Source organism: Mesocricetus auratus, unplaced genomic scaffold, assembly GCF_017639785.1.
Source record: "Mesocricetus auratus isolate SY011 unplaced genomic scaffold, BCM_Maur_2.0 Super-Scaffold_100007, whole genome shotgun sequence".
NCBI classification, from domain to species: Eukaryota; Metazoa; Chordata; class Mammalia; order Rodentia; family Cricetidae; genus Mesocricetus; species Mesocricetus auratus.
In genome coordinates this window covers 81,599,045-81,613,356 of record NW_024429191.1, presented here as the reverse complement: position 1 = coordinate 81,613,356, position 14,312 = coordinate 81,599,045, and the positions used below count along the sequence as shown (strand labels likewise).

General features: G+C 50.9%; 1 long non-coding RNA gene across 1 annotated transcript in view; it reads left to right on the top strand.

Moving 5' to 3' along the window:
• LOC121141529 overlaps window positions 1–14,312 on the top strand; it is a 47,271-nt gene that overhangs the window by 29,548 nt on the left and 3,411 nt on the right. Inside the window, exon 2 of the long non-coding RNA XR_005878457.1 lies at window positions 13,566–14,312. This exon is cut by the window's right edge and continues 1,791 nt beyond it. This is a non-coding gene — a long non-coding RNA (uncharacterized LOC121141529). The remainder of the gene's footprint in view (window positions 1–13,565) is intronic.

Genomic DNA, 14,312 nt, shown 5'->3' with positions numbered 1-14,312 from the left:
ATAGCAGTTCCAGCAGGTGAGGGGGTCAGAAGAGCCCCACTGGCCACCTGGTTTTCTCCTCTTCTAACGGATACATGCCATCTCTCCTAGGAGCCCACAGCTTTGCTTCATGTTATTCTGGCCTGACCATGCCAGCCGTGCCAGAAACGCCACTGTTCCCAGGGGACAGTGAAAACAGAAAAGATGTGATAAACGAGAGGGGGAAGGGAACAGTGAGCGTTGTTGAGAAAGGTCTTGTCACATCTTAGTTAGGATGGCCTGAACAGATTTGCACTGGGGGCCCGTGGTTGCTGAAGGGGGAGTGATCTGAGAATGTTCCAGAACTCATGGAGAAATGCCGATGGAGGAGCTGATTGAGGCCAGCTCCCAGGGCAGGGGCTCTCCAGGGCGCAGTCTCTTTCATGGCTTCACAAAGAACCTTTTCTTCTTCACTGGCTACACTAAATAATCACAGCCCAGGACTTTCTCGCCCCAATTTCTTAAGCTGCTTCAAGTGTCACCTGGTTACCAATAGCATTCATACCTGGAATAGTGTCTTTGACCTCAGGCCTGTCTGTAGCACACTGCCCTCCGCCTGCTTTGGAGGATGATGGGCCTGGAAACCTCTGTTCCTCATACATAGTGGTTGGATTTTTGTATGATCAATTGCTCTTCCTGTCCACCCCGGTTAAGTGGGAGGAAAACACGCCGTCTAGCTGATTGATCTCTTCAGAGGCCTTTGGTTACCACCTCAAATGATTCTGGGTCCTATAGAATCTGGCAATATGGTGGAGCCTGGGCTGGGTTTGAGTCCCAGTTAGACCACTCTCTACGGGGAGACCCAGGAAGGGTATGACTTGAACTTCTGTCCCCAGCCCCTTCAGTGGATAGTGGAGCCCCCTTGCTGAGGATTCTGTTATGTACTGAGGGGCTGTTTAAAGGACATGATTCTGCCTTCCCACTCCCCCTTTACTGCTTGGGTGGTCACTCCTCATACTCAAGGCTATCTGAAGCAAGCATGTCTCATGGCACAACCCTGGGTAGCAGGGAGAGCTCCAAAGGCCAAGGAGCCACCACCTAACAGTGTGGGTCCCACCCTCAGCCTAGGGCTAAGGCTCTTGCTTGACAGCACCAGAAGAGGCATGGGATCTTCAAAGAACTTTGGGAGGGGGACATCACCGATACACAGATTTACACACCAGGGACCCAGGATTCAGGGTGGAAGGTCAGTACAGGTACTGTGGGTAACAGAGCTGGGATCTGAAACCAAGCCTGAAGCCAACAGATGGTTGGACCGCAAAGAACCAAGAAGAGACATGTGACAGTGTGATTGCCCTCATAAATGCCCTCTGTCTGGGAATGGGGGAGTGAGCTGGCCAGCCTGTGAGGGAGGCTAAGCATCTCCCATGCTTCCCAGAACTATGGCGGTAGGGCATGTGACAGGTAGGGCCCTGGAAACCTCTGGGGTCGATCGCCCCTTCTACATGTTTAGGCCTGCTAGACAGCCTTGAGCCAGGGGCAACTAAGCTAGTAGGAAGGAGATGGAGACTGTGGTGGAGGCCGGAGCCTCTGGGCACAGCGTTCTCAGGCCTGTCCTGGGACTATGTACTTCTAGAATCCTATCCTGGCTTCCTGCAGCCCACAGCCGCTTCCCCAAGTTCTAACTTCCTCACCGTCTTCTCCACTGCTAAAACCATCCCCTCTCCTCTTCTTGGAGGCCCGGAGATGTCTCCCTGGCCTGGTGACACCCAGGCTTACTGTGTGTCTTCAAGCAGTCTTGATGGCCCCTGCCTCATGCTTCCTAGAGGTGAAATGGCATATTTTCTTAATTTCTAGGCAAGGGCCCCTCCACTGGGCTAGAACAGACTCTGCGGTCTCCAGGGAGCAAGAGCTGTCTCCCCACGCTGTGAAGCTGAAATACAGAAATGAAAGCCTTCCCTCAGGGGCCTGTAATCTCTGAGCAAATCATGGTGAGAAAGGTCTCTTTCCCTGGCTGCTCCTGACCAGCTCAGGTTTACAGCTCAGGGCACAGCGCATGGAGAGGCCAGCAGGGCAGGCGCTGACAGGGCCACTGTGGGCCGAGCAGGTGGAAGGTAGAAATGTTGAAGTCTTAACCCCCTTTAGAGAGCTGACCTCAAGCTTGAGATGCTGTTGCTAGGGTCCCCAATTAGTTCCAGACACAAGAGACCTAGTTTGGTTTCTTCTTTTCTTTTTCTGCACTTTTTTCCCCCAAACGTCTCTCATGTAGCCCAAGCTGGTCTCAAACTCACTGTGTAGCTGAGCATGACCTTGAACTTCTGATCCTCCTGTCTCTACCTCCTCAGTGCTGGGACTTTAGGTATGTTCTACCATGCTGGATTTATGTAGTGCTAAGGATAGACCCCAGGGCCTTGTTTGTGTTAAGCAAGCACTCTGCCAATTAAGTTACAAGCCCGGCCTCCTCCTAGTTTGGGATTAAACATTCTGTTCTTTGCAATTGTTCATAGTAAGGACGCCACACAAGGACATCAACCCTTAGCGCTGAGTAACTCCTAGGCTTGATGGCAGTCATTTGTCAACTGCCTTAACAAGGGCTGCCTGGGCTCAGGCAGTTACGTGATACATATAGCTGGGTACACCCTCTGGGTGAGGGACTTCCCTGGACAGAAGAGAGTTGGGGAGTCATTCAAGCTGAGGCGGGACCCACCTGTCCACCTGTGCCTTGCAGTGAGTGACTGAGGACTTAACTCTGGGCTTTGATATCAAGTGATTGCATTCATATCCTGCCTCTGCCGCTCCCTGTAGGTAACCCGAGCCCCTGGAGCAGCTGGCTGGCTCTCTGCTTGTGTGTGAAACTCATTTCACCCAGCTCCAGAGTGGGACATAGTTGTTTGAGGCTGTCTGGACCAGGAGAGTATATTTATTACAGAGCTGTGGCCCAGAGCATGGCAATAAGTTTGCCTGGGCCAGACAATAGCCTTTCCTGCCATCACTGGCCTGGCCAGTCCTAGGTAGTCCTCCTGCCAGCAGACGGGACTGCTGCCTGCTGGGAAGATTCATAAGAAGTCCCAAATCCTGGAATTTCCTCCCCACCATGAATGTGGACATTCCCTCTTATGCCTGGGGCAGGGCTCAAAGACATGGGCAGCTGTTCCCTTGGAAGAGATAGAAATGACAGTTTTTTCCTCACATGACTCCCAAGGACTGCAGCAGATGGTAGGGTGGGTGTTCCCAGCGGGGCTGACAGCCTTGCTTGCTTGGAAATGCCCTCCAGTTCCAGGGAATTCCATCCAGATGTTCTCAGGCTGGCTGAGCAGTGGGGGAGCTAAGGAGCCGGTGCTGGAAAGCTAAGCCAGCTTTGTTCACAGACAAGGAGATCAGCCTCATATGCCAGTCCAAAGTCCCTAGTGTCTCCAAGTCTCCCACCCCAGAACTATGGCAGTGGGGCATGTGAAAGGAAGGGCCCTGGAAACACCACTACCAACACCACCCCAGAGCGTCGCTGTTAGCTGGCTATTCCTTTGGCTACACCATTGCTGCCCCAGGAAGCTCTCTCTCAGACCTTCATCACTCCCAAGAAACATAATACACGAAACTCTTACCTTTAAAACTGCATCCCGGCAACACTGGCCATCACTCCTTGGCACCTCAAGTTTAACCCCATATCTATGGAATGAGAATCTGTATTGTGACAAGATGCTTTTGTGACTCTGTCTAAACTGGCATCGTACAGGCAAGCATTTTTATCCTCTGTCCCTCTAGGCTGCAAGTTCCACGGTGGGCAGGATGTTTGTCTTGTTCTCTACGTGGTTCTCAGAGCTCCCAGCATAGAACTCATTAAAGGCATTTGAGGGACTGAGGATGTGACTCGCTTGATAGAGAGCTTGCACAAAGCTGTAGGTTCAGTCGCCATCATTACCACATGACACCTTGCAGAGAAACAGTCAGGCTCTTATTCTGCTGGAGCTAGGGAGCCTCACATGTTCTGTTCCTTGTGGGACACTTAGCTGCTTATAGTGTTCTCTTTACATTTTAAAGTGCATGCATGCTTGAGTGTGCCCGTGTGTATGTGCATGTGTTCGTGTGTGTGTTCACCCAAATGAGTACACATGTGTGCACATGAGCACACATGAGGGTCAGAGGACAACTTGCAAGAATTTTTTTTCCTTCTACCATGTGGATCCCAGGAATTAAACTCATGTCATCAGGCTTAGCAGCAAGCACCTTTACCTACTAAGCCATCTTGCTGTCCCTACAAAGGCTTTTCTTTGAAAGCAGAGTTGCTGCCTGGAAGGCTGTGGTTTGGGCTTGGAGCCCAATGAGCTTTTCATTCTTTTTGATGGCTAGCAGAGGATGTCCTCATGGGGTCACCGAGAGCCCGAGACTTCAAGGAATTCTTTCTGACCCTTGCTCCTCACCCATGTGTGCTAAGCCCTCGTTAACTTCAGATCCTCGCTCCTGGAAGGGGTCTTCAGTAGAACTCACCCACATACCCTTCCCATCCTCATGCTGGCCTCACCTCCCCCCCACCCCCACAGCACCGTCTGCACACATCCTTTAGCCGTGTTTGCTTTTAGCAGGTCTTTACAGGAACGTGTGATTGTCCCCCGTCACCGTCATCCCACCTCCACCCGCCCCATCCTCAGGATTGGTTCAGGGCTCTGTCCCCAGGCCCAGTGTGCACACAGGGACCAAAAGAACCTCGCTTGCTCACCACACCCTCATCAGCACCCTCTCCTTCAGTACCTGCAGAGAGACATGTGGGAGACAGGAGGCGGACCTCCAGGAATTTGTTAATAAAGCAGAACCCACACTTGCAGCATGACACTTTAAATAACGTCTGAGTGGGTCTGTTTGCTTACCCCTCTGGCCCCACTAAGTACCATGAATACCAGGCAGCAAAGTAGTCTTGAGATGTGGAAACAGCATTGCAAGCTCACTGAATCAGGACCCTGGCAGGATGGCCCCTGACAACCTTGCCTAAACCTACTGAACGGCAGCAAAAGTGTTGTATACCCTGAGAGCTTGCACCCAAAGCATGGCTGAACACTACCCAGGCTACCTACTTTGGGGAGAGAGGCACTGGAAAAGGCTAGGGAAAGCCCCATGCCACCTAGGCTGGGCCTGAGGGCAAGGGTCAAGGACTGTCTATGTCGTAGCAGGAGGGATCTGAGAAAGCATCCTTAGAGAACTTACTTTGTTTTAAGACAAGCCCTCACAAAGCCCAGGCTAGCCCAAACTTATTATGTGGCCAAGAATAGCCTTAACTATCCAATCATCCGTCCTCTACCTCCCAACTATTGGGATTATAGGTATGTACCATTGCACCTAGTTTTATGTAGTTCTAGGGAGAGAACTCGAGGGCTTCATGTATAGTAGGCAAGCATTCTACCAGCTGAACTACACTCAGCCAAGGACTTTCCAAAGGTTGAAGGTCACTTTGAACTTCAGATCCTCCTGCCTCCATCTCCTTAAGTGCTGGGATTACAGGCATGTACCACCACCCCTGGTTTTATGCAGTGCTGGGATCTGAACTGTCCTGCATGCTATGCAAACATACCACAAACCCAACTACTTCCCGGTCTATATTCACCCCCTAAGAACTTTTACCATCAGCCAGGCCTGTTCTTCCAGCTGGTGACATAACCTGCATCCCCGGGGCGAGGAGAAGGTAGGCAGAGGGCAGAGAATGCAAAGGCACTCGGCCTGCAGGCTGACCTAGGGGGTCTCTTACAGTAGAGGAAATACAAGTTTCTGAGGGTGGGAGTACAGTGAAGAACAAGCCAAAGAAGATGATGTTGAAGGGCCTGGAGTGGTTCCATCTGGAGGGCAGATGGCACTTGGCCCTCCTCCTCCAGTGTCTAAAACAGTCACTGACCAGCCATTGTCCTCAATGGGGGTAGAACTAGGAGAGGAAGACTTTACAGCAGAAGATGTATGGTTAGATAGCAGGCAGAACTTCCAACTCAGACAATACATTCTGGGACCAGCCAAGGAAAGAAGTGGGATTCTGTGGGGACAGAATTCTACATTTGGGAAGGCCAGGGATTCTTTACTCCACCTTGGATTGGAGTAGTGAGATGGGAAAGGGGACAGAACTCTGCTTTGCAGGTTCTCAGGACTCAGCCCTGTCTGCTCCCCTGTTTATGTTCTTTCAGAAGAGTCTCCAGCACAGCTAAGTAACCTTGGATCAGACGTTGAGCAGTCCTAATCGCCTCTCCATCCCGGGGGTGTGCGGGGTCATTGTGGGGCTAGTGTTAGTCCTGTGAAGCAGGCCTCATCTCAGAGGAGGAAGCTGCCACTTGGCTCACTGAGGACCACAGTGGACTTGTGCCCTGGGCTTCTGTGATGCCCCACCCTAGAGGAACCATCCCAGAAGGGCCTGCTGGCCCCCAGAGACGAGAACCGGAGGGCCTCTAGGATGGTAACCAGTCATCTGGAAAGGTTGCACTCCCCACCCTAGAACAGGGCTCACCTAGAGGAGAGCCTAGGCAGGGCTGGCTTTGTAGAGATGTCACCTGCACAGTCACATGCCGCATGCTTTGAAGGATCCCACCTTTGGCTTAGGTCTCCTTGACACTCTGTGAAGTGCCCTGCAGTTTTGTGCTGCCCGGGAGGTGACTACCCGGCATCTCCTCGGAGACTTAGTTCTTTTCCTGTGACAGGAATTCTGCTGACTTCTTCCCAACCACGGAGTATGGTGTTACATCCTCGAAAGCCCAGAACTTAGGAGGCCGAGACAACATGGGCTACATATTGAGACACTGTCTCAAAAAAAAAAGCCAAATTAGGCATGGGGCACTCAGTCGGTGCTTACCTAATACCACAAAGCCTTGATGGTGAGTCCAAACATAACAAAGCACAGGGGTACATCTAAAACTCCAGCACTAAGGAGGTCGAGGCAGAAGGACAAGGACTTGGAACCCAGCTTCAGCTGCACAGCAAATTCAAGGCCAGCCCGGGATACTTGAGATTCTCTCTAAAAAACAAAAAAGAAGTTGGGCACAGCAGCAAAGACCTTTAATTCCAGGACCCAGGAGGCAGAGGCAGGCTGATCACCGTGAGTTGGAGGCTAGCCTGATCTATGTAACAAGTTCCAGGGAAGCCTGTCTCAAACAAAACCAAGCCAAAATCAACCAAATCTAAACAAAACAAAACAAAAACGGAACAACAAAAACAAGGGAAAATAAAACAAACACACCCCTGTTTCCCATGAAAAGGAAGAGTGTTCTGTCAGCTTTGGAAGGGAAGTTTCTCCCATCTTTTCTCTGTTTCCTTCCTGCAGGCTGTGATGGACCTCGCCAGGCAGCTGGGAAGCTCCGTCTGGGTCCAGAGGTGCTGACTCACCTCAGGCATCCTGGAGCCTCATTTCTCACTGAAACTCCGGGCTTCCAGCCAGAGCCAGCCCGTCTGCCCGGCATAGGGAGAAAAAGGCACAACTTAGCTGTGGAACAATTTTAGCATCAGGCTCAATGGATGGCACCCGGGGGAAGGCTTACCAGGGGAAAGCTACGTGGTAGATAAGAGGAATGACCTAGTTAGAGCTGAGATAGGCAACCTTGAGTTTAAAGGAATCGCATTGGGCAAGAGAGAGGTCACCGAGTACAATTGCTTGCCACAGAAGCTTGAGGACCTGAGTTCAGCAATAGGACTCTTTTTTTTTATTGTGTTTTAAGTGGGTAGATTCCAAGGCACATGCTTGTAATCCCAGCTGGAAAGACAGACAGTTGGATTCCTGGGGCTCACCAGCCAGCCAGCCAAGCCTCACGAGTTAGGCCTTGGTCAATGTCTTAAAAAATAAGATGACAGAGGTTGCCCTCTGGCCTCTATAGGCGTTCACACACATGTGCAACTACTCACATATGTGTGTATACACACTCAAATAAAATACAATATAAATGAAGGAAGTATTTTGCCTTGGATAAGTTTCCTTGTGTGATATCAGCCGCACACATGCACATAAAACATTCATACTATAATATAAATTTTCCATGGTTCCTTTTTGTTTTGCATGCGAAAGCATCACACACGGTGATATAATATTCATCTTGGAAATTCAGATAGAGCGTAGGAGGTTACCCGTGACCCCCTTCGACTTAAGATACAGAATACGGTTTTATTTTAAGTCCTTCCTTCCTAGGGTCCTAGCAGCACCAGTATCCCCACTGTTTGACACACTGCAAGTGACAGCGCAGCCACCTCCCTCATCTGATGGTGACTGACGCTGGGAGGAGGGGCAGGGGTAACTAACTGTTGCTCCTGTTTTGCAGAGGGGGTGTCAGAAAGGTCCAGAGATGAGCCCAGTGGAAGTGGCAGACCGGGACCCTCATTTTCCAATCCTGCTCTAACACTAGATATCCAGATTTATTTAAGGTGTGCAGGATTTAGGGTCTTTACGATAGCTGCTCCCAGACCTCCTGGAGGAGCCTTGGTATAGCAATGGGGTGTACTAAGCCTTCTGATGCCTCTATCTGCCTCACGCCTTAAACACAGCGGTCCACACAGACCTCTCTCTCTGGGCATCCAGTCCCAGCTCTGTCTGGAAGGAGAGTTTCAGGTTCCATCAGAGGTGAGCCTTAATTGCCCCCCATACCCCCCCACCGCTGCTCCCTGTCACTAGCTCCTTCCAGTGTTCTAGAATGGCCTCGATTTCCTCCCAAGGCTGCCCAGGCTTGGATTCAGTCAGATCTTGAGTCAGTGTTTCCAGCGGTGTCAACAGCACCTTAGTCACACCAGAACTGGCCTGGGCCTGTTATGTGCCCAGCAGTCGGTGTCCTGGGCCCAGAGATGTTAGATTCTCCGGCCTTCACCCTCTGCTGTGCATGTGCAGCTGTGTGAGCACGTGTGTACTTGTGAATGGGGAGCCCAGAGGTCAACACTGGGTTTCTTTCTCAATCACTGTCCCTCCACTTTTAAGATTATTTATTTTATGTATGTGAGTGGTCTTGCCTGGTTGTATGTCTGTACACCACATGTGTGAGCTCTCTGAGAGGCCAGGAGAGGGTGTTGGATCCCCTGGAACTGTAGCTGCTGGCTGTTGTGAACTGTGAGCGCTGGGAATCAAACACAGGTCCTCTGGGAGAGCATCCAGGGCTCGTCACCATGGAGCCGTCTCTCCAGCCCCTCCACCTTGCCTTTTAAGATGTGCTCTCTCCCTAAATCTGGAGTGCAATGATTTGGCTAGACTACAAGGCTCAGGGATCCGCTTGTCGGTGTCTCCCAGTGCTAGGATTGCAGATGTGCGCTGACATGCCCAGCAGCATATGTGGGTGCTGGAGAAGGAACTGGGGTTCTCATGCTTGAGCAGCAGGCACTTTATTGACTGAACATCCCCACAGCCTCAGGAATCTAGTTTCTAAAATAAATCCCACTTAATGCTGACATTGAATATAATTTGAAGAAATGCCATCTGCTCTAGGCCCTTGAGTCAGAACCCTGGTAAACCAAAGCCCCCAAAGGCTATCTCTTGCCCAAGGTCACAGTCAATAGACTGAAAGTAAATATCGGGGAGGTTACTGGTCCCCCGGTGACACCTGCACATACACACACCAGATGTGCACACCACAGCTCGCTCATGAACCCCTGGTATTTGTGGAGACTCTCTTTTTGTTTGTCTGATTTTCAGGGCTTTGCTCATGCTGTGCAAGGGTTTTACCTTAGAACTAGGGCCCCAGCCTTTGACATAGGGCTTCTTGTAACCTAGAGTGGCCTCAAACCCAATATGCATCAGCGGCTGGCCTTGAACTGCTGGTTTTCCTGCCTCCACCTCCCAAGTGCTGGGATTTTAGGTATGTCCCTCCAAACCCACCTCATGCATGTAGGCTCCAAGCTCATCTCTCATACCTTCTACATGAAGGCTCTGACTTGGGGTATGGCTAAAATATTGTCCCATTACTTCTAGGCTACAAACCTAATATCCCAAGAGGTCCCTGTGACATGGTGGAAAGTGTCGCCCTAAGGGGACAGGTCCTGATGCGATTCTGTTTTCCACCCAAGCTCAGGTCATACACCAGGCAGTGGTGAAATATGAGCTGCCCCTCCTTGTCCCTGGCTATCCCAGGAGGCTCCATGGGCCTAGCCATTCAGACACCTTCCCCAGGATTCAGGTGTCACACAGCTGGGCCCCATGCCAGACTTCTGGTTCTCAGGCCAGTCTCTCTGCTCTGGGGTCTGATCCCAGGAGACTGCAGTCCCCTCGTTTGGAAATGACTGAAAGTCTCAGGGGGCAGCAGGAGGACACAGAGGCTACAGGGTGATTCTATCCCATGTCTGACGAGGTCTGAATAAACAGGCCAGGCCTCTTAGGTCCTACCACTCTGGGCTGCCACCACCTACACCCTTATCAGTCAGTCCTGTGTCTCCAACTTTGTCCCTGGGGCTCATTCACCTTCATGCACTTACCGTAGCCCTCCTTAAAAAACCCTCAGGCCTGGAGGCTCGGGATGCCGTTTGGTTGGAAGAGTGCTTGCCTACCATGCACAAAGTTCTGGCTTCAATCCCTGGGACCACATAAAGCAGGCATAGTGGTGCAGGACTGTAATCCTAGTGCTGGGAAGTACAGGCAGGAGTATCAAAGTTCAAGGCCATCCTCAGTTACTTAGTGAGCTTGAGTCTGGTTGAGCAAGAACAACAAAACCCCCAAACCAAGCAACCAGTTAAACACCAACACCAACACAAACAGCCATAGACCTGTCATTCAAAAACAAAGAGTGTCCCAGCATAATGAAACATAGTTTTAGTCCCAGTACTCAAGAGGCAGAGGTAGGCAGATCTCTTCGAGTTCAAGGCCAGCCTGGTCTACTCTGTCTCAAAACAAAACAAAAAAAACAAACCAAACCAAAAAAAAAACAAGGTGGGGCACCATTGAAGGAGACATGATGCTAACCTCTGACCTCCACATGTATACACACACACACACACACACACACACACACACACACACACACGCTTGTGCAAGTGCATTGGCACTTGAGCACACACACGTACACAATTTTGGAGGGAAGGCAGCTGATGCTTCGCCAGGCTAAAATGAGAATGGCCAAGGCTGACAGCCAGTAACCTGCACTCACCATGGCCCCAGGAGGTGTGTTAGATTCTCCCTTCTGTCTCACCACACCCTGAAGCAAGTCACTTATGGCCTCTCCTTTCTTTCACCTCTCCAAGCTAAGCAAGCCGTGAGCCAGCTACTAAATGACCTGTTTGCCAGGGGCTTCTCACAAAGGGATGCTGTGGTTAGTGGAAGCAGCGCCTGTTATACCAAAAGTGACTCCTCTAACAGGGAAGCTGCTGGCCCAGCATGCGAGGCCAGGGTGGGAGGTGTGTTGTGTGTGTGGGGGGGGGGTTAGGGTGATGTTTAAGGCAGGTGGGAAGAGCACAGAGCCTCCTTGAACACGGAAAAGCCAGCAGGACTGCATGTTGGCTGTACTCTGTAGCAGAGAGACCCGAGTACCAGGGTAGGGAACAGGAAGCCACAGATTGCAAATGACAGTGTTGTGTCAACTTAGATGGGAATGGTTAGAACAGAGAGAAGGGATCAACAAATAAAAGACATGGTTAACTTGCTCCGAACCGTTCTGGCTCTATGATCCGAAGGAGACCGTGATTGGCATCAGTGTGACCACCTGAGCCAAGCCTGACTAATTAGACCAGTTGCAGTGTTTCCATAACTGTGAAGACAGAGAAGAGTTGCCTCATTTTTGTGTGTCTGTGTGAAATCGAGAGTTGGAAGCCTGTGACAGACAGCAGCATGTGTAAGCCGTCTGAGAAGGGAGCTGACACCCTGAACCTCAAGAACCTGAAACAAGACAGTGGCTGTGGTGGTCTGTTACCCAGAACATTCCCCCCATATGTCTCACTCTATGGATGGCTGTATTTGCGGCCACTGAGGAGCTTAATAGGAGTCACAAATGACCCCACTGTCCCTCCCAAGAAACTGGAGCAAAGTCAGGTCTAACAGAGTGAGGGGAGGCTGGGTAAGGAATCTGCACCACTTGTAGATTCCAAGGCAGAAAGCTCTATCCCACTGACAGGGCCCTGGGGAAAAGGCAGTGGGACTCGGGACATAGCTCAGTTGATAAACGGCTCTCTTAGAAGGCACAAAGCCCTCTGTGAGTTCGAGGCCAGGCTGGACCGACAGCCTCCAAAACAATACAGAGAAACCCTGTCTCGTAAAACCAAAAAAAAAAAAAAAAAAAAAAAAAAAAAAAGGCACAAAGCCCTAGGTTCAGTCTCTAAGGCTGAATAAACTAGGTACACGGGCACACCCATAATTTCAGTATTCAGGCGATGGAGGGAGGAGGATCAGGAGTTCAAGATCATCCTTGGCTATGAAACAAATTTGAGGCCAGCCTGAGCTACACTATACACTGTTTCAACAGAATAAAGGAGGGGGCGGTATGGGAGGGGTCTTGGAGAAAATACCAAAGAATCAACAACTAGCTACCCAGCCCCAGGTGGCCCACCCACAGTCATTCTGAAGAAGAGGAAGTCAAAGCTTGCTGTACAACCCAAGGCAATGCAACATCAAAGCAAAGACTGGGCTTGCTCTCTATTCGGCTCTAAGCTCCAAGCTAGTTTCTTTTCTTCCCCATCCCTTTCTGCCGCGGTGCAGAGCTTTCATCTTAGTGAGCCTGGTCTGCTTAAAGACTACCTTGGGCTCTTCACTGTCTCACATAGGTTGGCTGCTTAGATCTTGAAGACTCACAGATCTTGGATGCAGAGGCCAGTCTGAAGCCTTGGTGATTAAGATAGAGGCAGATGGATTTGGGACCATCTATCCCTAGTCCCCCAGGCTCTGGTTTTCTCCTGCCTCCCAAATTCAGCCCTGCCAAGCCATTCTTGTCTAAACTTTTCCAAATGTCACTCCTTGTTTTCTTCTCTTTTAATGCTTTGTGTCTTTATCTTCTTTATCTGGGTGACATTTTTTTCTTTTCTTCCACAGGGACTGTTTCAAGAATAGGAGCAAAAATAACGACAGGGCATCTGGTCAGGCCTCCAAAGAGTGGGAAGATAGTTTGGCTTGGAGATAGTCAGAGCGAGTCCCAAGAGGGGGTTGGGGATAAGTATGGGAACCAGGGGCAAGCGACTTACCTGAAGAAACTTCACAGGCCAGCCCAGAGTAAGACCAAAGGGCAGGTCTCCCTCTCCACTCAGGGTGTCAAGGATGGTGAACACACAGAAGCCATTCCTGGACTACAAGATGGCTCAGCAGGTGCAGACGCCTGCTGCCAAGTCTGAAAGCCTGAGGTCAGTCTCCCGGACCCGCATGGTGGAAGGAGAGAACCAACTCCCACTAGTTACCATCTGACCTCCACATACCATGCTGTGGAACGCGAATTTGTACACACACACACACACACACACACACACACACACACACACACAGTAAGAAAACAAAGGAGCCATACATGTAGAGAAGGCTAACACCTTTGTAGAGAAGGATAACGCCTTCTAGAACCTTCCGTGACTATGTCAGCCAGTTCTAAGCGTCCCCTGGACAGATGAAGGAGATGACTGAATTCTCAGTGACGGGCCTTGTCTCAGTTGGACCCTCCCCAGGCCCAGGCCCAGGCCCTTCAGCCTTGCATTACTGTGTTTTCTCTCCTCAGAAGGTGGTGAAGACTGTTTTCATCCCAGAATCCTTGACAAGCCTGGCACCTGAGAAACGTCAACGAGAGCTCCCACGAGTGCTGGATGAAGTGACAAAATCCCCTGTCCTTGGGGAAGTGGGGAGTAGGCCCTCCTGAGAGGAGGTGCGAGTCAACAGCAGATGACTGTGTGCAAATGTTGCTCCCCACTGTCTTTGCCACGCAGCGTCTCTGGCCCAGACCCTGTGCTGTGTGCCAGACACTTACCTAAGCATGAAACAGTGACTGGTGGGAGCTAACTGGTCAGATTTTCTTTCCTCCTGGGAGTCTGAACTTTATCCGGAGGTGAGAGGTAACCCTTCCCCACTTGACTGTCCCCGGGGAGAATGTCAGTGGGTACCAAGAACCATAGTTCCTGAAGCCTGCACCGTTGCTTTCCCTCCGAAGACCTATGCTATTGATTAGAAGTCTCCAGATCTGCCCAACTCATGTTCTGGGCAGTGGCTTGAGCCAGCCTGGGTTAGTTCGTGTTGCTTGCCAGCAAAGGAGGCTTAAACACCTTCCCACATGATGTAGATGTGCCACTGTCACCCAGATACAGGAGAAGACAAGGAACTGGCATTTCTGGAGCCCTGAGAGCCTCCTGCTGCCAGCCTCGGACTTTCCGGGTGAGGTGGGGGTACAGAGCACAGGATGGCCCTCGCCTTGACGCCAATGGAGGTGGAGCCTTTCTAAGGTGGGAAAGAAATGGTCACTGGGGGCGTGCCA